This window comes from Mus musculus, chromosome 4 (assembly GCF_000001635.26).
Source record: "Mus musculus strain C57BL/6J chromosome 4, GRCm38.p6 C57BL/6J".
NCBI classification, from domain to species: Eukaryota; Metazoa; Chordata; class Mammalia; order Rodentia; family Muridae; genus Mus; species Mus musculus.
Genome location: NC_000070.6, coordinates 125,533,462 through 125,560,455, shown reverse-complemented (window position 1 = coordinate 125,560,455; position 26,994 = coordinate 125,533,462). Strand labels below are relative to the sequence as shown.

Here is a 26,994-nt window from a genome sequence, read left to right as displayed (position 1 = left end):
TGGGATGAATAGGTGCACTGGGAATGCAAACAAAGGACAGTTGTTTTATGAGTGGGAAGACATGGGAGTCTCTCAAAGCAAGAAAGCCCAACAAGGGACTTAGAGAAGGACAGCTCCCAGGGGAGCAGGGGACTGGACCTGGTGATGCTGGACACCTTGGCAAGGTCACAAGACCCAACACATGGCTCTCTGCACTCCTGCAGACCACCACCCTGGGCAGAGTCAGCTTAACATATCCTCACAGAACACATGACACAGGGGCTCGGTCTCCCTCCTGCCTTTATTTCTCCTCCAGAGGGTTAAATGTCCCCCCAAGTGTGTGCAGCCAGAAGTCGGTCTAATCCAACCCCCTTTTAGGGTATGATACGTCTAGATTCTGAAGGAAGATCAAGAGAAGGACACCAACCAGCAGGGCCTAGACAGCAGAGCAGGAGCTGGAAGTGGGAAGGGGCAGTAGCAAGGACAGGGAGGATGAGGGACAGAGCTAGAGGGTGTCACAAAAGAGGACAGAATTTGGGAAGGGAAGGAATGGAAGGGGCCATGTTAGCTGGGGCCTAGCCAGCCCTGGGTCAGGGCCCTGGGCAGGAAGCCTGGGGTGAGGGTAGGCTGCATGCCCATTGTCCCCCTCGCCCATCTGTCTGTCCGCAGGCGCTAATCTCAGGCTTCCACTCCATCACGCTGGCAGGACTCCTGCCCATTTGGCTCTTTCTGTGTGTCTGGAGGAGGTGGCAGCAGGCAGGCAGCAGAGAAAACAGCTCCGGGAATAAACACAGCCTCTGCTCAGCCTTCTGAGACCAGGACACTCAGGACACCAGGTGGATCATGGCAGTCAAACCTGTCACACTTCCTGATGGCTCCCCCTGTGCCTGAAAGGAGGCTTTAGTATCTGAGTTACTTGAGTAACCATGAGGTCAAGGACGACTTCCTGTCCAGCGCCGTGCTGGGCTCTTCTAAGCATCGTTTTATTGAGTCCGCACACCAGATCTCCGAGTTGGGTACCAGTATTCACTCCCTTTGAACATCTAAGGCTCAGAGAGGCTTGGAAACTCACCCGAGGCTGCAAAGCTGGGAAGTGGAGGAAACCAGATCTGGTTCTCTGCTTTTATCTTAGATTCCTTGTGATCTAGATGGAGAGCTGAGGAGGTGGAGGCCTCACGGTGGGAGCACCCCACTTCTGAAGGTGCAGGCCTTTTAGAGTCATCCCCAGGGAAATGGCCTCTTGTATGCTGTCCGGGTTGCTATGCCCTCGCCTATACCTCTGCATGAATGGTTGAGTGCAGTGGGGGAGGCCTGGCGGGAATGGAGTTGTGCCCGGGGCTGATGTGCCTCAGCTCTTTGTACAGAATCGGCCATCTCCCCCGTATCTCTACCCTCTTCCTTACGCAGGTATATCCAGGATTTGTGAGAGTACCCATGAGTCCTTGCCCGACAGTCACATCTACATGACTAAGGAGGACACCAAGGGGAAAGAATCAGCTCCAAGGACTCCAAGTGACCCGAGGTGGCCTCAGCATAGTTACCTCTCTGTTTTCTTCTTCACATAGAACCCTGGGTCAAGCCCCAATTCTTACATCAGCCAGTTAACACCTTTGGCTTCAGCTGGACAGGGCTAGATGGCAAGCCTACTTAGATACCATCTCATGCACCATTAATGACAGCCATGACAGCCACTCACCAGAAAGCAGCTCCTGGTGCCCATTGGATAGATGAGAAAGTCAGTGGGGAGAGAGAACTTGTTCAAAGCCACATCTATAGCAGCCCTAGAATCAAGGCCATTTGCACCCCTTCCCCTGCCCTGTCCACAGTTCATGTGATGTGGCCAGTGCTCCTCTCAGCAAGAGTATCGAGCTTGAGTCCCAAGTGTCCCTTAAAAACATAATTCCAAGCTAGGGAGATAGCTCAGTTGGTAAAATGTCTTCTGCACAGGCACTAGGACCGGAGTTCAGATCCCCAGCACCTGGGTACTGCAGCACGGAGCTCTGTAACTTTGCTGTTGTTGAAAGGACAGACAGATCCCTGGAGTTCACCGTCAGGCCAGCTTGGACAATCTGTGAACTCCCGATTCAGCCTAGAGACTCTGCCTCAAAAAATAAGGTGGAGAGCAATCATGGAAGACACCTGATGTCAACCTCTGGCCTATACACACATGTACACACACACATACACACATACAGACATGTGCACACACTCACACATGCACACACTCATACGTGCACACACGCACGTACACCCCACATATAAAGGAAAGAAAGGAGTAATCTTCAAGGGGTTCAAAGAGTCCTCTGTAGTGTCCACAGGAAGGCTCATAGCTTCTGGGCCACTCGTCTCCACTGAGCTCATTCAATGAGTCACTTTCCAGGAGAAGGATGTGAAGTGGGGCTGATTCTCCCATCGTAAGGCAAATGCCTAACGCTCCCATTAATGTTTATCACACAGCAGAGCTGCAGAAGTGACAGCTGAGTGGAGGGGCCCTACAGCGTGTGGTGGAGAGTGTGAAGAACCTGACATGGGAGGCCCAGGCTCATCCCAGAGCTGCCCTCATCCAGAGACTGACCTTGGGCAAGTCCCTTCCCCATCCTGGGCTTCTGTTTTCTCTTCTGTCAAATGAAGGAGTTGAATTAGACGGTCCCCAAGGTCCCTAGGAGGCTGAACCTTCTAGGAGCCTGTGATTCGTGTTTCAATTAAAGTTCAGCAGACTGACTATCAGCAAATTTAATGACTCTTCAAAGTTGACCACGGCAGGCAGGCAGGAAAAAAAAAAGATAAATGTAATTTTATCAAAATGGGAGAAGATGAGAAAAAGCAAGCAAATAGCATTTTGGCGCAGAGGCCATGCTTGCCAGTCTATGGTGACCTAACGCCCTTGCATGGGGGAGAAAGGGGAGTGAAATTGGGTTCTCTGGAGAGCACCTAGGTTTGCCTTCCCAGACCCAAGGAGAGAGCGGGCCCTAGCCAGGGGCAAAACGGGACTCTTGGGGTTAATTTGAAATGAGGACAAGGGAAGAGGGAAGCCCCAGAAGAAAGTGATTTAAAGCTACCTAAAAGAGGGACTTATGACAGTCACAGCCAATTCTTCTCCATTTGACCCAAAGGCCTCCCAATCTCCTGGAATTTGGCCTGGGAGACTCTCAAATTGGGTATCTCCACCCCAGGGAGGTTAAAGGGTCTCTATGTGCCCTCAATTTCCCCCCAAGAAACACTACAAAGAGTGTGATTTAAGGAAAAATACTATTTGTTTCCCAATTTACAAGCAATTACACATGATTTACAGCCCAGCCTGCCTCTTGCACAAGCAGCCCCGTAATTTACAAGACCATAAAGTCCGGGGGCTCCCATGCTCCCGACACTGTAAATCTGGCCTGGATGGTGGCTCCGGGTGGAAATGATTAATCTGTCCTTCCAGGGATGAGCCCGCACAGCGCTACATTAGCAGGGGAAACATCATGCTGAGGTGGCACTTCTCCGCCACACCCGTGACACCTGTTTTGCACTGGAAGAGAAATATGGTCCAGGTCCCACGAGGCCAGGCCAATGAGAGGTGCCAGCCCGGGATGCAAGCCCAGTCACTTAAGTACTGGTGTGCATGTACCTTCTCTGTTGTCCTGTAGAAGCCCTGAGCCCTCTCTCCACAGGCCAAGTTCCAGCCCAGAGGGAACTTGTGACAACTCAAGCAGGAGATGGAATCAGACAGGCAGCAGCCAAGTGTCAGACACATAGACCATGGTTTGGCCTGGTCTGAGATTAAAGACTCTGCCAAGCCAACAGCGGCCTTGGAAGGTTCAGCAGCCAGCTTGGACTGGGTCAGCCTGCTTTAGGGATCTGCCAGGACAAAGATAGGCAAGGAGGTCAGCACTAGGGATAGCTCCTAAAAATACTGCCCGCCCAGAGATGTCCAGGAGTCCAACCCACCTGAGCAGTGGAGGCTAAAGAAGAACTTGGACTGAAAGAAAGGCCACATGGCCTCAACAAACGGGTTGGTCCTCATCCGCCCAAGAGCCCTGTCCCCTTCCTCTTGAAACTGGATGTCTTGAGACAGACACCCCTGAATCCCTCAAAGACTCACCAGTAACTTACAGCTTAAGGATCCTTCTTCCAGCCTGTCCCCACCCCTGCACTTTCTCCACACCAATTCTGAGCAGAACCTTGATCAGAATCCTTGCCTTCTGACTAGATGGAGACAGAGAAGTGCGTGACAGGAATCACTGATATTTGTTGTGTTCTTACCCCTCTGGAAAGAATGGCCCACTTCACTCTCTGGATTGAGGCTAAATTCTTTTTTTTTTTTTTTTTTTTTTTTAAAGATTTATTTATTGATTATATGTAAGTACACTGTAGCTGTCTTCAGACACTCCAGAAGAGGGCATCAGATTTCATTAGGGATGGTTGTGAGCCACCATGTGGTTGCTGGGATTTGAACTCTGGATCTTCGGAAGAGCAGTCGGGTGCTCTTACCCACTGAGCCATCTCACCAGCCCGAGGCTAAATTCTTTGAAAGACCAACAGCCCCGTGGAAGCTGCAGAAATGACTCAGTTGGTAGAGTGCTTGCCGTGTACGCACGGGGACCTGACTTCCATCTCCAGCAAGCTCAGAGAAGACCAGGTGTAATGTCAGAGCTGGGGAAGCCGAGACAGGAGGATCCGAGGGGCTCACTGGCCAGTCAGTCCATTCAAATTCATGAGTTCTAGGCTTAATGAGAGACCTTGTCTCCAAAAATAAGGTAGAGAGTGATAGAAAAAGATAAACATTAACCTTTGACCTCTGGCACTTGCTCAGGCACATGTACGTGCATGCGTTCGTGCGTGCATGCGTGCATGCTGGCTTATGCAGACAGACAAACAGACAGACAGATGCACGCGCACACACACACACACAGAGAAAGAGAGAGACAGAGAGAGAGAGAGAGCAAGAGAGAGAGAGAGAGAGAGAGAGAGAGAGAGAGAGAGAGAATAAAATCTGACCCCCCAGATAGCAGAGGACATTGGTATGTGGCCCCAGCCACCCTATTTCCAGAGCCTGCCTGCTTCACCACTGGATGACAGTGCTTCCATTAGATGAGCACTGTGAGAGAGTGCATGAGCCCAAGCACACAGATCAGCCTTTTAGGCCTGAGTTCTCACCCCCAGCTCCTGCCCACTCCTTCTCTGTGGACAGCTAAGAGATCAGGTAATGTGTGCTCCGAAGCCCAGGACTCCCTCCTGGTCTCAAAGAAGCCCTGAGTACTTCCCATTCATTGTCCTCTGGCCTGGCCTGGCTTTCTGACCTCAGAGCACAGCAGGGCCCAGCTGCAGTGTGGCAGGGGTCCCTACCACACTGAGGAAGGAGCAGAGAGTGCATGTCAGCTGTGGTTAGCTGGAGGGGTCAACACCAGGATGCAAGACCACAGTCCCAGTCCTGGAAGGGCACAAAGTGACAGCACAAGAGACAGAGAGGACGCAGAATGGAGAGTGACACTTGGCATATAGGAAGCAGGTACACTAGGTCATGCAGAAGGGTCAAGGAGATGCGCCCAAGTGCTTGTTAAGAAGCCCAGCCTTGCCACTCACAGGCAGGTTACCTAGACTTTCTAAGGCTCTGCTTCCTCATCTACATAATGGAACTCCAGACTAAAGCACACCCTTCCAAGAGTGCATGAAATGGCAGATCTGGAAGCCGTGGCAAAGCTCCCAGCAGATGTGAGTTTTAACAGTGTGCTAATGATTTTCACAGTCAAGGAGCCTGTCCTGAACCGCCTGGACCAAGAACCTGGAACACCAGCTGTATCCTCAGGCATTTGTGATGGAGGAGACCCCACTGACACAGACTGTCCGCAGCATCTCTCAGGTAAGAACAGAGAACCTTTGTGGATTCCTATCATGGAACATGGAAGGAATTCCCCTCTCTTCCCCCTCTCTGTCTCCTGTTTCCTCTCACCCTCTTCCTCTTTCAGTCCCTATCTCCAGCTCCTTTGTTTTCTCTACAACTGTTCAAACTCTCTCGCTTGCCTTTTGTCCTTTTCCCTTTCATTTCCTGCCTCCTCTGCCCCACCATTGCCCACAGGACAGACTACCTGGTTGCTATGGGGTTGGTGCCTGCTCTCATGAGACAAGGCAGGACCATCTCACTAAAGGTTTGGTTGACTAGAATCATCCCAGGTTAAAACATCCCTCATTCTCTGAGCAAGAACCATCTTAGCCTTTCTCTACGGCCACTTGTGGACAGCTCAGAAAAAAATTATCCTCCGTCCTTCCAAAGACCTAGCTTATAACTCCTCTTAACTGTCAGCATCCCTATGGTTCCAGCAGCCTCGTTCTCCTCACAAACCCCATTTTCTATCCCCAGCCCCGGCTCCATTTGAAGGCATGGTCTCATATGGCCCTTGCCAAGACCACTAACTGGAAGTCTGCATGGCCCATTTCTCTATCATCACGTGCTTCGGCGACAGACGTGCCGCTGGGCAACTCTGGGCACTGAAACCTCCATCTGAATCATACTTCTACTGCTGTTGACAGTCCTCAGTGTGAGTAAACACAGTGACTCATCCCAGAGACCAAGCCCAGGCACAGAGCCCTCCCTGCCCTCTCCCAGGGCACCAGCTAAATCAGTAGCCTCATCAAAGTGCCCAGTGCCACGCCAGCTCCCAAACCCTGCTCTTTCAGCTTCCCTCGGGAGATCAGAACCATGGATGGACAACGGACACCACCTCCTCTTGCCCCAAATGACTCTGACTCCCAAGGGCCTTCCTAGAAAATGCCCTCATTCAACAACTCAGTCCACACAGATAGGTTTCTGTCCAGGGGTCTTCTTAGAGGCTAAGAAGGAGCCAGCCAGAGCAGCCACAGGGAAAAGAGAGAAACAGGCACAGACAATGCAGGGGACCACCATTCCCCCTCATAAACTATCAGTGGGACTTATTGCAGTGGTGGATGGTGTTATTACATACTCGAGACCAGCTCCAGGGTAACCAGGAGGAGGGCAAGTCTGCCACCTGGAAACAGAACTTTTTGGGTTTGGTTACAGAATTCTGATCTTGACAGACTAGTCTCTCCTGAATAGAGTCTTCTAAATTTTTATTTTTATTTTGTTCATGTAAATGTATAGGTGCTTGTGCATCTGCATGGGTACATATGCAAATGCTGGTAAGTGTGTGAGCAGAGAGGCCAGAGGTCAACATCCAGTGTCTCTACCTTACAGTTTGTGACAGGGTCTTTCACTGAACCTAGAGCTCACAACTTTGGCTGGGTCTCTAACAAGCCCAAGAGACCTTCCCTTCCCTACTTCCTCATTGCAGAGGAGACAGCCAAATGAACACCCAGACATACAGACTTCTCAAGGAGGCTCAGTGTCCATGAAGACTTGGTCTGCTTGCTTGCTGAGTTTCTTTTCTCTTACGCAGTTTAGGACAACATGCCTAGGGAATGGTGCTGCCCATAGTGGACTGTGTCATCCCACATCAATTAACCATCATGACAATTCCTTCCAGACAGGTTCATGGTCCAACTAGAATACGCTTTTTACACAGAGACCAGGGTCAGACTCAGGTCCTCATGCTACACAGTGAGTACTTTACTATCTGAACCATCTCCTCAGGCTTCCACATGTTCTCTGTGGTAGACCTGCTCCATCATCCATCACTCCTCCACTCACTGCCAGGCATGTTGTTAAGCCTTATTAGTATATAAATGAAACCCTTCAAAGTGGGGAAGTGTAAATAGAGTGATGGGTTTGATGGGTAACCTACATGCCTGGAATGGAGGGCACTCACTATAGGGAGACTCTATTTCCTGAGGATGCCAGGAAGGGCTTCATTGTAGAGGAGACAGCCGAATGAACACCCAGACATACACACTTTTCAAGAAGGCTCAGTGTCCATGAAGACCTGGGTTCTGGCTTCAGACTTCTCAAACACATTTAGAATACAACACCCTTGCCAAAAATCACAGTCACTCACAGAAACCTAAAAATGTGTATATAACTCTATCATATAAGCCATTATACAATAAACCATTCAACTGAGACCAAACATGATCATGAGGAAGCATGTAACAGGAGCCTTGTCCCCAGGGCCAGGGTACAGGGTGAGGGTAGCAAGGTGGATGGAGACGATTTGTGTGGAAGATAGGATGGTCACTGGACATGTCAGCTGCTATTGCTTGCTAGAGACCCATGTTTTTAGGAACCAAAGATGCAGAGGACAGAAGAAAATGAGACTGTATAGATTAACAACAGAGCTTCTGCATCTCAAAGTTCCCTTAGAACTGTAGAGGATGACTTTGCTCCTGACTCCCTTGTCTGATCTAGGGGGGGTATTGTTCTAGCTTTGTGTCTGTCACTGTGATAAAAATCCTGACAAAAAGCAATGCAGGGGAGAAAAGATTTCATCTTATGGTTCCTGCTCACAGGCCACTGTAACAGAGAAGTCACAACGGCAGGAGCTGGAAGAAGCTAGTCAATCCCATAAAGAACAGAGAGCAATAACAGCATGCATTCTGCTTGCTTGCTGAGTTCCTTCATTTCTCTTACACAGGTTAGGACAACATGCCTAGGGAATGGTGCTGCCCATAGTGGACTGTGTCATCCCACATCAATTAACAATCATGACAATTCCTCCCAGACAGGCTCATGGTCCAACTAGATCTGGACTCTTCCTCAATTAAAACGCTCTTCCCAGATGAGTGCAGATTGTGTCAAGTTCACAATTAAAAACTAACCATAAGGGCCTGCCAGTGCTCTGTCACCTAGCTGGCTCATTCTAAGCAGCATCATTCTCCAGGTTCTATGGCCTTGCTCACTATGGTAAACTCTTGGAGCATACGTCACAGTTGATGAATGTTTTATAGGATGGGAAAAGGGTGGATGGATAGATCTGGTGAGTGGGTAGGCAATTGAATCCAGTTGCATGCCATCTGCTCTCCTGGCACTCCCTGCCCAAACCCATCTCATCTTTGCAAACTGGCTCCTGACACTTCTTCCCTGGGACCCTTCCTCCTCAGGTCTTCTGCATCACCTTTTAGCTCCTGAGAAATGGGTCTGCCGGCTCACTGGAGACAAACTGGGCCTGATTCCAAATTACCCTGTAGTGCCATTTGTAAGAGTCTTAGCTTTGCAACTGGCTTTTCATGACATCTCCCCTCAAGTAGCCTACAAATCCCCTAAGAAAGATGCTGTTCTTTCCTCCGATATGGTCCTGGACCACTGGGCAAGCCAAAGGAAGAACTCACAAGGTGAGGTACTTACAACAAGGGAGATGTGCCAAGCCACAAAAAGCAGTAGCCCGATAAAACCTAATTTACCTACCCTGGTATGCTGCTGGGTGATCTTGGGTGACTTCTCTCAGAACCTCTAGGACATGCTCAGTCTGGCTCTTCTGCAGCCTCTCCATGTGATACCAATGCAGCTGTCAATCATGGTGCCCTTTCTCCAAGCCATTGGAATGGGTACGTGTCCAAGCCGGCAAGTCAGCAGTCATCCTCCGTGCCCAGACATGGACTCCAGGATGGGCATGGGCATGTGACCAGTTTAGTGTTATAGGATGCTTGGCAGAGGGAAAGTCTTTCCCACTAATGGAAGAAAGCCTGTGCTATATGAAGAACAGAGGAAAGCTACATCTGGGTCTCACAGAAATAAAGTCAAGAATGTTATGACCTGATCTGCTAGTTCTAGCTGTTCCCAAAGCGGTCTGAACCTAGACTGTCCGATGGCGGCAGCCTGCTAATTCCTTTTGCTTAAGCTATTTTGATTTGGGTTTCTAAAAATCAACACAGCACGAATTCTATTTGCACCACAAGGAAAGATGAGAAATAAACAAGTAGTTTGTGGCATGTGTGTTGGTGGCCAGCTGTGGTTCCTAGCCCTCTGTTCTTTCCCTCAGGGCATCCAGGTTCAACTTCACACCAGGCTGGAAAGAAGACGTGAAGTCCAGAATGGGTGGGATCTGCAGGATCCTGGTCTGGCTGGGAGTGAGTGGGGGGATGGATCAAGAAGGTCTTCTCAGAGTATCTTAGCAGTAACAGCTCTTGAAGATGAAGGCTTTTCCCCACGATCTTCAGTGGAATACCTCTAAGTGAGACACCTCTCTTACATGATCTTAGCTTGTGTGTAAGTATTTTATTTAGGGTGAACCGAGGCTACATATGGACCCTGGAAGGTGGGAAAGGAGTTTTCAGGTAAATAAAAATCATTGGCTAGAGTTCTGTGAATGCCTCATCTGTGTGGAGAGGCCTTCCAGAAATCCCAGGTACTTGCTGGGCAAGTACATATGGAGGGGAGGTTTGAACTTGTAGGTCTGCCAAGGACTATTTGAACTTCCCCAGATAGAGGATGTGGGGGGTCGGACTCCCCAGACAAGGTCAGAAAAAGGGGAAATCCTGCTGGTTAAGGGAGTCTGAAGCTATCTAAACTTGGTAGACTGTGCTTTTAATTAGCAGGGTTTTCTACAGAGACTCTGCTTTCACTGGGTGAGGGTGTTTACACATGGAGGTCAAGAAGCTTGCCTCAGTCCTAGGAAGGCTGTTGGGTGGCCCTCGGCAGCTCCAACCCTCCATTCCAGATGTCCAGGTGGGTGGTCGCAAAGGATGGTCCTGCCAGCTCTTCTCTGACAGAGTCACCAGCAGCCTCTTGTCCCCCCTCCTTTTCTTCTGTTCATTATGCAAATGGAGCTTGGAGTCACCGAGGCTTAATACACTGCTGGGAGTATGCAGGGGGATGTCCCCAGTGCACCTCTCTGCAAAGTAGAACCCCTCCCTGGGCCTGGCAACCCTGCACTCAGAAACCCCTGCACCAATGGTAAAACTTCTCTAAGCAGAAATGAATCAGGCATCTGGGCAGGCAGAAGAGAACTTGAAGAAGCATGGACGGTTTATTCAGTTTCAGTCAGCATCCCAACACCTCTATATGAGACAGCTCCCAATCCTTCTTCACAGCGGGCTCCTTCATATGCTTGCAGTTCAACAAGGCTATTTCAGAAGAAACTACCAGACCTAAGAGTCCCATTAACAGCCTCACAGAGCCCCCATATTGAATGGGATGATGTGGAGCCTGCAAGAACTCTACTCTCCCTAGGTCCCAAGATCCAGACGAGGCTGGACATGGGTAGGTTTGACTGGAACGGCCCAGGTCTTCTCGGTGTCAGCATCTTGGAAGGGGCATAGTAGGTGCACCCTATCCCAGTCAGCTTCTAGATGAAGAACTGCCTGGTAGTCAGTGCCTTTACCTGGTAATCACATGGCAAAAGAGAGGGCCAGTGCAGGAACAGGACCTAGAGAAATGGATCTTATCCCAACAAGGTCCTACCACCTCCAGGGCTTCCCCCACTTCCCCTCAGGCTGGACAGCCCAGGTACAAGGAGCCTAGCTTGGGGACACTAGAAGGGATGTGACCCATGTCTTAAGCACTTTCTATGGTAACATTTTTCTCGTAGGGTCTAAACTAGGCATGGTTACTCCTATTGAACAGACCAGGAAACTAAGGCTAAGGGGAAATGTGATTTGCCCAAGCTAACTGACAGTAGAGGTAAGGATTCAACTCCATGAGAGATTATTTTCTACACCATGGACTGAAAGAGGGTCCCCAAGCTCAGCTAAGGGTCCCCGAGGAGTCCAACTTGCTCAGATAGGTTATCACCAATATCAATGTCATCTTTGCACATCAGGTGTCCATTGGCCCCCAAAGTGCAAAGACTTGAGGGGGACTTCCACTGGGGTTCCCTGGGAGGCAAGTAAAGATTCAATACTGCCTGCCAGCCTGGCATCTGCCCCAAGCCAATAGAAGAACAGCCAATATCTAGATGATTGATTACATCACACACGTGCTCCGTTCCTAGGTTCAAATCCAACAGCTCTGGGGACAGCCCGAGACCTCACTGCAGGGCCTGTCCCCCACCCAGGACATAAGCTTGCTACGTCTGTCCTCAGGGTCTTTGCTTGTGATGTTCTTTCCTGCAGTCAGGCCATCCCCTGCTCTGTTCAGCCATTTGCTTGCCACTTTAAGGAGCAACCCTCTCCAAGCCCAGAATGAGGTGTCGAAATGTTTTTAGACAGCACAGCAGGTGTTCCTAAGCAGTGAACAGTATCCAAAACACACCTGATTTCAGCACAGCATAGTGGACAGTTCCTGCACTGGCCTCAGCTGTTTTTCTCAGTTTGGGGAGGAGGTGAGGCGCAGCAGCAGGGGCTAGGGACTGCAGCTATGTGTCTGCCTCCTGTCCTCCAGCGGGATGAGTCTGAGGTGTGTCTACTCGGTTCTTCAAACCTTATTAAGAGTGAGCCCCAATTGCCCACAGCAATAACCAGCTCAGTATGCTACTGGCTTTGATCCCTCTCCCGTCACACAGTCTCGGACTCCTCCACTCCTGTTTCTTCCCAAATAAGCTCTACCTGCACTCATGTCCTCATCTGAACTTCTACTTTCAGAAGCAATGATCACACAAAGCCATGAAGACTTCCAGTGGTGGTGGAGTCATGGGAACACAGGTTAAAACATAAACTGTATACATTGTAACCCAAACGTCCCTTCCGGACCAATGGATAAACAACGTGGTCCACACACAGCTGAATGCTATTAAGCCTGCAAAAAGAATAACTTGCTCTATCCACCATAACACAGATTAACCTCAAAGACATTCTAAGCAAAGCAAACCAGACATAAAGGGGCCGGTACTGTATTGTTCTTCTTATGGGAAGTACCTAGCTAGTATAGACTCAGAGAGAGACAGGGAGTAGAGCAGTGGCTACCAGAGCCTGAGTGAGTGGTGGGAGAAAGAGGAGATGAGAGGATGGGTAGAAGAGTAGATGGTACTATCTGAGAGAGTGGGAAAGTTCTAGAAGTCGATAGTAGTGACCAACATTATGTGTACAACATTATGAACATACTCTGTGCCGGTAACCTGTACCCTTAAAAAATGGTAAATTCATGTTGTGCTTATTTTACCATAATGAACAACTTTTAAGTTTCTGTTGAAAAAATGGTAAATCCTGACCCACTATTTCACAGTCAGAGTTGCTTGGGCCAAGTGCAGCAAAACAAGCCGATTCTAAGCTTACTTAAAAGGCAGGACAACAGAAGAACAATACAGAGTGCATCCTGGTGTGAGGGAAACCAGGAAGGTGGGATCCCTGTGAACATCAGAGAAGCCTTGTCCTGCATCACTGTGCACACACAGCCAACCTACCCTGCCTTTAGTGGCACCAAATGCTTCCCTGACTGCTTCCCCGCTGGCCTGCGGGTCCCAGGAGCAGCCACCCACAAGTCTCAGACTTCCTCAAGTAGAATGTGCCTGATAAATACGAACCCTTGAAGGGAAGGGAAGGAAGGGAGAGCATGGAGGTCTCTTGGAAGAGGGAAGCCAAAGTAGGTAAGAGCTCCTCCAGTCAGACTCAGAGAGGGAAGCTTTAGGCTCTACTGAGTTATCCCAGGAGCAATCTTGAGTGGCAGGGGGCAGGTGTGGGGGATGGGAGGTGTGTGCGGTGAGGTGGTCAGGGAATGAGCTCTTGCCGACCCACCTAAGGCTTCCAGGAAAGTGTCTGTAAACTAGCAGAGGCTTCGTTGCCTTTTCTCCTTTGCTGGTCTCAGTCCAAGAGGGCATTCAGGGCTGCGTGCCTAGGCATTCACGGCTCCCTCTGTTACGCAGAACGTGCCCTATGAAACCACCCAATGAGCCCTTAGACATAGAATCTCTGGCTGATGAAACCAAGTCAACAGGGTACCCCCTCAAACTCTCCCTTCTTCCAGACACCTGGGGTCTTAGCAAGAGAGGCTTAAGGAGCCCACACACCAAGTTCAGTCACTCTCCAAATCCCACCATCCACCACAAGGATGGGGACCCGGAAACTATGAAACCAACCACATCTCAATGTCTTCTCATAGTTGAGGAGACAGCAGAGGCTGGTCCCATCTCCTCAGCATGGTCCTCGGATCTCCCAGTTCCTCCCTCCCGTCCTCACGGAGCATGAGTCATTACCTGTGTCTGAGCCTAAGTGGCTTCTCTCCCTTTCCATCCCATACCAGCCCAGGCCTAAAGTGAGCTTCCCTAGGAGTCCTGCTTCCTGGGTGGCATGGACTGGTTCACCTCCTCTCCATTTGAGCATTCCTGTGAGCCACATCCCCAGCACCTACAGTCTGCTCCTTCTCCCTCACTAATACAGTGTGAAGTGTCAGAGAAAGTATAGCCAGCAGGCTCCACACTGTCCCCAGCTGTCTCTCCCAATAAAGATGGCTGTCAGTCTCCTCTCTCCTTAGAAGCCTGCTTGCTGCTGAAGTCAAGTAGACAAGGAATCGCATCCCATGAGGGCCATCGAGCTGCTCCCTACAAATTCCATCCTTAGCTCTGAAATGGGGTTAAGAATCCTTCACGTGGTCTATTCTTACAAAGTCTCAAATGGAATCCCGGGAGCCCCTCCCAACACCAGGCTCTGCTGATTTCAAGATCTGAAACCCAGTCTGCCTTAATCTTGGAGACTTGTAAGTCATTATTATGCTAAAAGCTCTGACCAGTTCTGCTTGAAAAGGAGGCCAGAGCTGGACCTTGAACTCACCAATCTGCCCTGATCCTGTGCACAGCTGGCTGCGGAGCCTGAGCCGAGCTGGTGTGTACAGAAATAGCTCAGTCTCTGGCAGGCCAGTAGATGCTCAATTAACAGACTCTCTTCCCCTGACACTCCCCCTCGAAGAGCCAGATATGCAGAACATGTTGAAAATTGAGGTAATAAAGCCATTCCCTGAGAGGCTTCTTGTGACAGCTCTGATGACACCTTCAGGGGAGGGGGCTGGAGAGAATGAGGTCCGGAGGCACAGCTCCCTGAACCAGCTGGCTGATTCTAGGGAGGCTGTCCTGCCCTGCTGAAGGGGGCGGATGAATCCTGCCAGATTTGAATGCTTCCTAATTCTCCTGAGGGCTTCTCTGCTGACAGCCAAGACCCACCCACCCATTAGCAGGACTTGGTGGCCAGAGCAGCAAGAAGAGGAAAATCAGCGAAAAGGAAACAAGGCAATAAACAGAGTCCACCCCACCAAGCGAGCCCCAGAGCCCCATCTGGAGCTGAGTCGGAGGGCGGGACCCACAGGGCAGTACCTCCCCTGCCTGGACCAGAGACCCAATGGGGCTGCCCTCCGCAGCTCCCAGACCCCTCTCCACAAAGCCTCCGTCACGTCCACTGATTATGGCAGTGTTCCCTACTACAGCATAAACGAATGCATTATGTCTTTGTTATGCTAATGTCATAGCACGACGCAATTTAAATAGCACTTCCAGAGAAATTAAGTATGTTCATTGACACAGTGAAATGTTTTCACCCTCGATGTAACCTTCACAGATTCTGTACAAAATCCATCAGTCAGTGAGCTATTCATTTGCGAATGCTTAGCAATTATTATGCTAATGCCTCACAATGCATTACAGCAAATTCTCTGTAAGTGGCAGGAAGTGCAGCTGCCTGGCACGCTCCGCACCCAGATTACAGGGCATCTATCAATATACTAAGTCATCGTTGCATCTTAGGTCCAAACACGTTTTCAATCCAGCCTACCAGAGCAGACCACCCTAGTCTCAGGGACCGAGCTAGAAAGCAAATGTCAACACATCCTCTGAGGTCTCAGGATGGCGAGGTGTAGCAGTAAGCTACTGCCTCATAACAAACATTGTATAACTCAACCCTGTGACTCAGTAGCTACTGCAATCTAAGCATACATTGCTCAAGAGCTGGGCCAGACCTAGGCTGGGCGTGATTGCTAATCTTGGTTGTCGACTTCAGTGGATTGAGAATCAGCTAAGAGGCAAGTCACTGGACATACTTGTGAGGAGTTTTCTTTGCTGTGTTTACTAAAGTGTGAATGCCCCCCCCCCATCTAAATGTGGACAGCACCTTCTATTGCAGCCTAGATAAAGGTGGTCTCAGAAAATAAAGCTTTGTTCTTTTTGCCTGCTTGCCTTTGTGTCTTGCTGGTGAGTTCATCTACTCTGTTGCTGCCAGCACTGCTATTGCATTCCTTCACTGATCTAAGACCCTAACTTCTTTGGGTTTCCAATGTGCTCCAAAGACCAGTGGCTCTCCAGGAATCTCTGAATCTCTAGCATCAGATGGAGACTTCGGAGGCATGCGGATGGAGCAGCTACCAGGCTCAGTCTGTCTGGTGTGCATCTACTGTTGGATAATGTTGGATCAGATTGGATTATGTGAGCCAAATCTAACAATTTTCTTTTATATTTTTACCAATGCATGAATATATCCTACTATGCATGAATGTGTGCTTGTGTGCGTAAGATATCACAGTGAACATGTGACCAGATCCCCACTAAGCAATGTGGAAGGGGCACAGGAAAGGAAAGCTTGGGATACCAGATCTGAGGCTGGACAGGAGGGACAATGGGGGTAGGGAATGAAAGATGGTTGAGATGAGGCAGCTCTTGGCCAACAAATAGAGAATCTTCCTCAATGCCCTGGCTGCTGGTATGTCTGTGGATTGAAGGGACTACCATCATGTTTAGGATGGCCACATTTAGTACCCTAGCAAAGGCTGATTGTCAGTCAGGGTATGGGGGTGACTTGATCTTTTATGTCCTATCATCTAACACACTAGGCTGGCTTGGGTGACAGTGACAGGATTCCTAGAGTACACCTGCATGCGGCAATTCTTTTATTTTCAAAGATCCGTCTATGTGATGTGTATGACTATTTTGTCTACATGCTATGTGTGTGTACCACATGCATGCCTGGTGAGCATGACTCTCAGAAGCAGGCATCAGAACCAGTGGGACGGTTACAGGTGACTGTAACTCACCACGTGGGTGCTGGAAACCAAACCCAGCTCTTTGCAAAAGCAGCAGGTGCTCTTAACCACTGAGCCACTTTTCTATCCCCTCTGCAGGAATCCTTAGGTTTAGAAACAGCACAATATCCTTTTGGTGATGTTCTGTTGGCCAAATCATTCAATTGCTACTGGGCAGCCCCACTGAGGAAAGGAAAGCAGATTTCTCCTCTTGGGAGTTGACACTCCAACAATGCAAAGAGCCTGGGCAGAGAGAAGAATGAAGAGCTGGCCTTTGGCCATAACCCCTGCTTGGAGACCTGTGAGTACACCAAACCAAAGCACCAGAGAGGCTGGTGCTAGCCAGTCTCCTCCAACGCCTTACTCAGCTGCAACAGTAGGGAGAGATGAGTCAGCTACGGTCACAGTGTGGTATGCCGTTCTGGTCAAATGCACCTGGCATTGAGATGAACTGGAGACTCCAGATCCCCTGCCCTTGCTACAACAGAGTCCCGACTTTGTGGTCCGCCCTCAAAGAGCCATTCATTCTCTCATTGGAACCAATGGCATGGTCATTGAGCCCACAGTCCAGGGTTAGGAATGTGACTGAGAATCATGACCCAGTTCTGACCCACTTGAAGCTCAAAGGCTGTTTTAGGTCTCGTGAAACAAGCCACCAAGCTATTAGATGTCTAAGAAAAGCCAGAGCTCAGAGCACTGGTTCAGAAATGCTTCCGGCCTGCATGAGCTAGTGTTGGGCTTGACCATGTATAGTCTTTCCAAGGGAACTCGCTGTAATGGAGGCCATACTCAGCATCCCATGCTCCCTGGACTCAGCTGATGAATAAAGAGGCCGGGCACTTGACCCGAAGACAGATGCCCTATGGCCTGACTCATAAAGAATGGTTGAGTTAATCAGCTCATCTCCTGGGAATATGGACTCATAAAATGAAGGGAGTTGCTGGCCAGTGGTGGCAGGAGTTGCTGCTGAACGATCATGAGGCAAGGGCAGGCCAGAGAGGGCAAGATGGATCGCCTGTGCACAGCAGTGATGGGGCCAGGAGCCACGGCTCTAGCGGAGAGGGAGGACGTACATTAGTTCCTAAAACTACAGTGCTTAAAGACGGGAGGAGGGATGGAGGTGAGAAAGAGAGGGAACATCTATCCTCTAGGGCACCTGGATTCCAGAGGCTTTGTAGTTCTGTCTTGGGCTCTGCACACATCTTGAGAGGAAGGCCTCTTGTGCACCACTCAGCAAGTCCAACACCGCTCTCCACGCACTCACACGTCTGACCTGTCTTCACGAGCTTCTCGGGAGAGCTCCCTTCGAGAGTCTGGCTTTATTGCTGCAGGACTGACAGGAAGAACCAAGCCACAGCCCCCCTTTCTCCACCCAGCATGCTTGAAGAAAAAAACTGGGGTTGGGGGTTGGGGGTTGGGGTGGGCGGGGAGATGATTCAGTCAAATCACATAGTGCATGCAGGCCTAGACTAGGCCCTGGTTTCAAACTCCACCTGTCCTCATGGCTTCCTGTCTGACAAACTCGTCTGGCTATGCCACCGCATGAGAAACGTGGTCAGGGAGAGTTATGCCTTATGTTCACTGTGTGCCCACTAGGTACCACACTGGCTCAAGCACAGAGGATATCACATTGAACAAAGTCCCTTCTGGAGAATAGCTACCAGTTGAGAGCGTTGACAACAGCTAGGAATCCAGTAGGATGCACTCTGAGCAGCACATGACAATAACCAAGCTCTGTCCTCCAGACTGTCTCCAAGTCCTCCCCACTCCAACCTAGCTCCTCCTCTAGGTCCTCCCCACTCCAACCTAGCTCCTCAGTCCTATCCTTGGTGTCATTAGCTCTACCGACCCAGTCAGGACAGGTGCCCCAAAGCCATGTTTTTCGAACCCCGGCTTGTCTGGGTAGATGGTCAAGCTTTGGACCAGGCATGCTGAATACAATTCTCCAGGCCCCATCCAGTCTCATATTCCACCTTCCCCTATGGCTTCCATGAAAACAGAACTCAGCCCACTATCCAGAAAGGATAGCAGGGAGAGATGCAGTTCTTGAGAAAGGCCACCAAGTCCCCAGTCAAAAGCCTTGTGTCCTTACTCTTACAAGTGTGCACCTAGGTGGTGGGGGTGTCTTGTTAGAAAGGCAGACAGAGCGCTCTCTGGGATGAAGTAGGAGAAGGGCCTGAGGTCATTTATTTAAGGGACCCCCAGGGTCATGCAGGAATTAGACGATGCTCTGCCCCCAGTTCGGGCAGAGTCTCTGAAGGACAGTCACTAGCCTTTCCAAGCCAGTCCCTGGTCAGGCATGGTGAAAGACAGAGCAGAGCTCCGCTAAGCAGTGTTGAAGGGGGACAATACAGGAGAAGGTAAGGAGCCAGATCTGAGGCTGGACAGGATGGAGGGAGTAGGGGATGAGAGATGTCTGAGGGGAGGCAGTTGTCAGCGAACCAACAGAGCAAGGAAATCACCAGAAGTCTCAGAGGGCCCTGGACAACCAAGAACCCTCTCCAGGACCTGTCATTCCCATTATGGTCTCCAAAGGGGCCCTAGCAGACCCTGGCTCACACGCTGCTGTGGCTGCATCTGCCCCCGCCCTTCGCATGGCACATGCCTGCCCCTGTGCACAGCTGCACATGGCCACAGTCACATGGCCACTGCAAGCCCCATGCACACAATCATACCCAGTACTCTCTTCCGGGTCCTGCAGTCACCTGCACTATCTTGGTCATGGTGCTCATGGGCACACGTGCATGAGCACGCCCTTGCCTACACACAACATTCTCATCCTGCCCTACATATATGTACATGTGCATACGAACTCTACTATGGGCACACGGAAGTACGTACTGACGCCTGCTCTGTCCACTCCTGCTCACCTCTCACACCTCCAGTCACGGGGAAGCAATTACTGCAGGGAGCACTTAGTGAGCACTTCCCACGCCTCAGACTCTGTTCTTAGGACTCTCTAGGTGTTCTGTGACCACGGCCATTCTCATTCCACAGCTCTGGAGGCGCAGAGATGTGGAGGCATTTTCTCAAGGTCACACAGCTACGAAACAGCCGAGCTGAGCCTCCAAGCTCGCCCAGCTCCTGACACTGCTCTCTGCTGCTTAACTGCACAAATGTTCACAGCATGCAGCCTTCAAAATGGAGGCCCTTCTTGACCCTCCTATACGTGGTCTCAGGTCACCTTCGCACTCCTGCCCCTTGGGACATCTATTGGTGCCAGGCACTGCCAGATACCAGAGTGCTGTAACCTGGTGTCTGTCTCTCCCGCTGCTGCCCACTCCCGGGCAAGGATTCTGCTTTTGACCTGAGCTCCCACATGTAAGAATCTGGGTGCAGGGTAATGACTGAATGGAATACATAGCTACACTGTAACATAACATGCACCATGCGCATGTGAACATACAAGCGAGGAGCCAAGGGTCCCCAGGCTCACATACTCACCCGAAGCTACAATCCACCCTCATCTTCTCATAGGTTGACTGTCACATGAGCAAACACAAGTGCACACACACACACACACACACACACACACACACGCACACCATGCACACGCACGCACACACGCACAGAGTAAGGATCTAACTGGTCCTCACATGTTTACACATTCCCACATTCTCTTCTGACCCTCATATTCTCTGTCTCTGTCTGTCTCTGTCTCTGTCTCTGTCTCTCTCTCTCTCTCTCTCTCTCTCACACACACACACACACACACACACACACACACACACGCACGCACGCTCGCGTACACGCACACATACACACAGAGTGAGGATCTAAGCTACCCTCACATGCTTGCATGCTCTCACATTTTTTCCTGCCCTTTTTTTTCATGCATACACACACATACACCCAGGTGCTATGACTCAACTCTCACATTTACACAGCCACTGAGCACACCCAGGCACACTTTCACCCTGCTTTGACCCTTGAGGCACCAGCGAAGGGCAGGGCGGGGCGGGGTGGGGGAGGGGGGTATGGGTAGGTACAGAAGGGAGTAGGGCAGCTACAAACTCAGGCTTGGTAAGCAGGACTGAGGGAGCAGAAGGGAGGGAGTCACTCTTGAGGGACAGCCTGAGCCTTTCCTCCAGGTCTCCTCCTCGGCCAGATGAAGGGGCACCTTCACCCTGGCATCATCTGACCATATGAGCAAGGAGCCCTGCCACGAGGGTCATCGTGAACAAACAAAGCACAAGACCTAATTAATCAGGACATACCAAGCCTCGGGGACAGCTCAGGAGGAGCCAGGCACATGCAGAATGGGCAGCTGAGGAAATTAGAGGGACCATGTAGGTGGGGTTCTGCACGTCCGTAGCAAGAAGCGAAAGAACATTCCTAGCCACGTGTGATAATGCGTACCCTTAATCCCATACTCCAGGGGAAGAAGCGGGTAGATCTCTGTAAGTTCAAGGCCAGCCTGGTATATGAATCAAGTTCTAGGTCAATTCAAGGCTACATAAAGAGACCTTGTCTTAAAAGAAGGTGAAGGAAGAGGAGGAAGAGGAGGAAGAGGAGGAAGAAGAGGGAGAGAAGGAAGAAGAGGAAGAGGAGGAAGAAGAGGAAGAGGAGGAAGAAGAGGAAGAGGAGGAAGAAGAGGTAAAGGAGGAAGAAGAGGTAAAGGAGGAAGAGGAGGAAGAAGATGAATGAAAAAAGAATACAGACCCCTGAATCTCAGCGTGCTTTGACCGAGCTACCCCACAGTGGGTGTTCAAGACCACTGAGGCTCCCAACTTTAGGAAATAGGACAGACCTGAGATGGCAAAGCAGGTCCTTTCTCTTCAGAGCTTTCAAGGGGAAACTGAGGCAAAGTGCAAATAGGCAACTGTGATCCTGCTTATCTTGTCCCCTCCTCGGGCCCCAGAGCAGTCTGTCCATCCCTAGTAATACTGGCAGAAGGCCAGGAGCCCCGGTGTTCCACAGAGGATGCACCTCCTCCTGCCAGCCAGTCCACACTAAAGTCAAGGCCACCCACCTCCCACGGAGCCAGGCTCAGAACACTGGCCTCAAAGCACAGGAGTTCCCAGGACTGAGGCAGGCCCTGTGGCTAAGGGAATTTGCATGTGACAAGCCTGGGCAAAGGCAGTGGTCCTTCCTGCATGTGTCTCTGGAGCCACATCAGGGGCAGCATGAGTTTTCCTTGAGAGACAAAGGACAAGTCTGGGTGAGAGTCTTGACTTACAAGCCACTAAGGGCAGAGGCTTTTCAAAGGCTCCAGAGAGTGGGAGGAGCTGTTACTAAACCTCAAAGGGCCTGGTACTTCCTGTCCCTCCAGGCTGCTGTTGGTCTTTGCCATCTCTCAGGCCTCCTGCTGCAAAGCTAGAAGAGGGTTTGAGTTCCTCTGTGCCTGCAGCACACCAGGGGGGTTTTCTGTCTGATCTCTTATAGAGTGGTCCCCAGCAATGAAGGATGTGGACTCACCCCTCCCTCCTCACTATGGCATCTCAGAGGAGGAAGGACTCAGTTCCTTCAGGCTAAAGGAGCTTTCCCCAGGGTCCTATACCCAGAGACCCACACTTCCTTCTCCCTCATCTCTGACATTCCCTGGAGACTGCTATGGCATCCACTCATTGCCCAGGAAGAGAGTCATTGGAGGAAGCTTTTGTTTTAGCGTTCTAAGGGTTGACATGAGGGCATGACGCCCACATGACAGTCTGCATTCATTCACACAGCAGTTGGTCTGCCCACCATTCTGTTTATCATTCATCCATTAGTCTGTCTATACAGTCATCTATTCATCCATCTATCCATCTGGTCAGTCACACGCCTGTCCATCAATTACAGTTAGTTTTAACTGTCAACTTGACCCAACATAGAATCCCCTCGAAACCGTCTCAGTGAAGGATTGTCTGAAACGGGTCTGCAGTTCTCTCTATGCGGTACTGTCTTAATTAAATTAGTTGATGTGGGAAAACCCAGTCCATGGTGGGTGGCACCATTCCCTAGGCAGGACATCGAGAGCTGAGCTGAGTAAGAATAGAGAACTCAAGCTGAGCATAAGCAAGCATGCATACGTTTCTCTCTCTCAGATTATGATCTTGGATGTGATATGGGACCAGCTCCTGCCCCTGTGACTTCACACAAATGCACTGTAACCCTGGGATTGTGAGATAAAAGAAACCCTTTCTCACCTAATGTGCTTTTTGTCAGTTTTTTTTTTTAATCATAGCAACAGAAAGGAAACAAAAGCACCACCCTTCTATCCATCTGTAAATACAGCCATCCGTCCATCTGACCTGCTCACCTACCCATCCACCTGTCTGTCTGTCTATTTATCCACCCATCTGTCCATCTGTTTGCTCATCCAGTTATCCGCCTACCCATGCATACCTTAGCTGATACTTTGGGATACTTCTGAGCTGGGGCTGTGCCAGGCAGCAGCCTCAGAACAAATGAGAGGAATCAAAACAGTCCCTGTCCTCAAGGCGCTCCCAGCCTGGTCAGTGAGAAGGCGGGAAACAGATAAATGACAAGATAATGTGATAAGTACAGTTACCCAGCTACGAACAAAGAGCTGTGAAAACACTTCAGCCCAAGCCTGGAGGAACAAGCGCTTAAGAAAGGCTTGTCAGAGGAGGTGCCATGGAAGCTGAGTCCTGACAAATGGATGGCAGCGTGGAAACCAGGAATAGGAGAGAGCTCATTCCAGCACACCTCAGAGGTGTCCTGTGACAGCCTTACATCCACAGCTAATAACTTTGAGGTTCCAACTAAATCCACTCCAGACATTAAATTCAAACCTCAGACAGTCATTTCAGACCTTGGACTAGGAATAGAGCCGTATAGAAAATAATCACCCAGACCTCTCAAAGACATATCCTTCCCCTAGAACACTAGCAAGTTCGTGTGGGGGTGAGGGGGGCTGTGCTTAACTCAAGCTGGCTGGCTGCTCCTTTGTCCTGTGGAAGAAAGTCTGACAAAGGCTGAACACAACCGAGCATATATCACTTCCCAAGTCAAGCGAGTGGGCTAAGAAGGCAGAGTTCAACATCCCTAAAGTCATCAGATAGGCAGTGCTATGGGTCAACTCCACGGCTGCCAGGCAAAGAAGGTCCTAGAGCAAGAGTTCTCAACTCTTGTGGGTTGCAAACCTCTTTGGAGGTTGAATGACTCTTTCACGGGGATCACCTAAGACCATAGAAAAACCATTTTACGTTCTGGCTCATAACGGTAGCGAAGTTCCAGTTCTGAAGTAGCAACGGAAATAATTTTATGGTTGGGGGTCACCACATGAGGAACTGTATTAAAGGGTTGCAGCTTTAGGAAGGTGAAGAACCACTGCTCTAGAAGCAAAGCTTGAGACAGGGTTTGAGTTCAAGCCATCTGCCTGAGAGCTACTCCAGAGAATACTGATGGAGAAGACGGGGGGGGGGGGGTGTGGGGGGGGGTGGTGTGTGTGAGTCAGAGTGGGAGGGGTGTGGCTGAGCAGATCATCCAGGAAACCCTGGGGACATCATGGTCAGACTCTGAGCTAATCCCGCCAGAAGGCAAAGGAGCAGAGTGTTTGTCCTCCCATTCCGAGCATCACTGGCTTAGGGCTATCCCCTACAGCTTCAGGAATCCAACACCTGTTGCCTGGAAAGGCCCTCAGTTAAGCACCTGCAACAAAATCCTGCCATGATGTAAGTCCCCCCCACAGGCTACAGACAGTGCTCAAACCAAGGTCACCAACTGAAAGGGAGAGTGGTTCCGGGAGGCAGGAGCTATCTTCCTTCCAGCATAAGGATATTCCACTTAAGGATATTCAAAAGAAACCTGAGTAATTAGGAAGGCACAGCTCTGAGAAACGATCAAGAGACAACGCAAGCATACAACCAACTGCGGGATAGAATTCCAGCAGGGGACAAAAGGGTGGCCCTAGGATCCAAAAGGTGAAGGGAAACCAAAAGCCTGTCCCAAGCCCTGTCCCCTTGGGGTCCTAACAACTCTTGGTGGAGGGGCATCAGGTAGGGGGACCTTATGGGACAGGAAAGAGGAACCTGGAAGACCTGTGGAGCACCTAATGACCCTGACCCAGGGCAAACACCAGCCATGGCCTGTACCTAGATAGACATCCATCCGGAGCCTCTCTGTGGGAAGCCTGGAGTCCGCTCAGGGCTGAGCAGGCCCCCGAGTAACTTTCCTCCAGAGCGCGGCAAAGTAAAACTCCTCAAAGTGCCGAGTCACAGGAAACGCCAAGATTCTTCACACACAGAATAATGAGGCAATAAAACTCAACTATAAAGTTAAATAATTTACCATAAATATCTAAAGCTCTCAAATTATTCTCTACATTAACTGCCTATGTTTAAAACGATCTTTGCATTCACTATGTCACAGATGGCGAAAGCAAGACAAGAGAGTCCTTGACAACTCTAACTGCAATTAGCCCTTCCCAGCTGCGGTGATTTAAAGGCCTTTTCAGTTAAGCTGAATGAAACACCCGCGCTTTATAAATAAAGGCTTTACCAGGCCCGACAATGAAGTATTTGAAACGTACAGGCCTGAGCCACTGGGGAGGGGGTGGCAGGGGAAGGCTGTCACCACATCCCCAAAACTGCCTCCCCAGACCCTCAGCCGTGGTCCCTCCCTCCTGCCTCACTCATTTGATTGCATATGCTCTCTACTCCCGCTCAGACTGCAGCCTCCTCCCCTAGGTCGGTCCACACTTCCCAATTCCCACCCAGACGCACACGCATCTCCATTCACATTTCTGTTGCACCAATGTCCTCTACACAGAACCCTATCACACACACACACACACACACACACACACACACACACACACACACACAGAGAGCATATAGCATATAGCTCAGTTGGCTGTACATCTCCAAGGAAGCAAAATGTGCAGGACCATGAAAAATTTTGTACTGTGTAAAGGCCAAATAAGGTCAGACATGTCAGCGTCTGTGGCTGAGTCCGGGTACCCTGGCCTCCTCTCCAGCTGGCCCAGAAGGAGGAGCTCTCTGTGCTGGGAGGAGCTGCCCTTCAACAGCACTTGAGCACCTCAGAGCCTGGCTGTGCATCACAAAGGAGGTCAAGGTTACCCTGATTGCCGCCAAACGTCCCTCCCCGGGGCCTGGCTGGTTAATTGCTTGGAGACTGGTGAGGCCGAAGAAGCTGTCAGCAAAATGGCCCTGTGAATCACATGCTTGGATCACTGGGATCTTCATGTTCATAAGGCTGGGCCCCTCCTGCTGCCAGCCAGCCACGCCCCTAGCACTGGGGGACACAGTCTGGCTAGCAAGGCTCAGCCACCTAGCGTCTTTTTTCTGCCTGGGATGCAGAGACCAGAGTTGGCCATGGCTCGGCCAGGAGTACTCGGGCTCAGTCTTCCTCACCCAGGCATATACGGGCAGAAATAACCATACCCCCTTTATTGAGCAATTACTTTATGTGGCATCCTGGCGCCATGCCCGAGGCCCTTGCAGACATAATCAATGCCCCTGGAACCTCACTAAGAACCTAGGAGCAGATGCTGAGATCTTTATGCCATTTGCAGGTGCGGCAATTCAAGTAACTTGTCAAGGTGTGTGCATTGGGGTGGGGGTGGGGTAGATGTCAATAAGGCAGCAAGCGCCCGCCCGCCCGACTCAGGTGCTGCCTGCTCTTCACAATGCAGCCTCAGAGCCTTACATCTGCCTAATCACCCCTTAAGTCTTTGCCCAGCCCTCCAGCCACCTTCCTTAGAATCCTATTTGAAGCTGGACAGTCAGGATGCCCTCTCTACCCACCCTTACGTCATCCCACTGGCGTCATCCCACTGGATCTTTCGGGGATCTTTGGGGGGGGTGACGCTTTCCCTGCACTACTCCTGGGCTACCCCCTGAGCTCCCCATCATGAGATCTCCCCTTGCCTCCCTTCCATCCTGGAAGGGCCAGTGCCCCTGCATCAGATCCAGCAAAGGATTCCTGGTAGAAGCCAGTTCCATAACCAGTTCAAGCCAGTGGGAAGACCAGGGAGCAGTGCTGGAGGGGCAGCTGGACTCCCAAGGATGAAGCCCAGGCAAACTCTCGTGAATGTGCTCAGATATCTGAGTTCCAAGGAGATGCCTGGGCTGGGACCCAACTCACAGAAAGGAAGAAAACAAAATGCCTTCCATCTCTGATGGATGGAGGAGCTGGAGGATCTTGGAGACGGGGTAGGAGGCACGGCATGGGCACATCAAAAGTGATCCAACAACCGAGGCAACTAGGCATCTGGGCACTGAGTAGGGCCCCTGCGTGAGTGACAGCCAGAGTTGCAGGGCCTGGGGAGGTGGCCCTGGGGGTGGGGC

General features: G+C 50.6%; 1 protein-coding gene and 1 long non-coding RNA gene across 6 annotated transcripts in view; one reads left to right on the top strand and one right to left on the bottom strand.

The window, feature by feature from the left end:
* The window catches only part of Grik3 (glutamate receptor, ionotropic, kainate 3), a 223,915-nt gene that overhangs the window by 153,718 nt on the left and 43,203 nt on the right, over positions 1-26,994 (bottom strand). The window lies entirely within an intron of this gene.
* On the top strand, positions 66-15,817 carry Gm32807. Of its 3 annotated transcripts, XR_003955277.1 has the most exons (4): positions 66-6,107; positions 6,320-6,497; positions 8,971-9,201; positions 9,315-15,817. It is a non-coding gene; the product is annotated as a predicted gene, 32807 (long non-coding RNA). The 3 variants fall into 3 exon arrangements; XR_376657.4 differs by having other exon boundaries at positions 8,971-15,817; XR_003955276.1 differs by lacking the exons at positions 8,971-9,201; positions 9,315-15,817 and adding an exon at positions 6,637-7,016.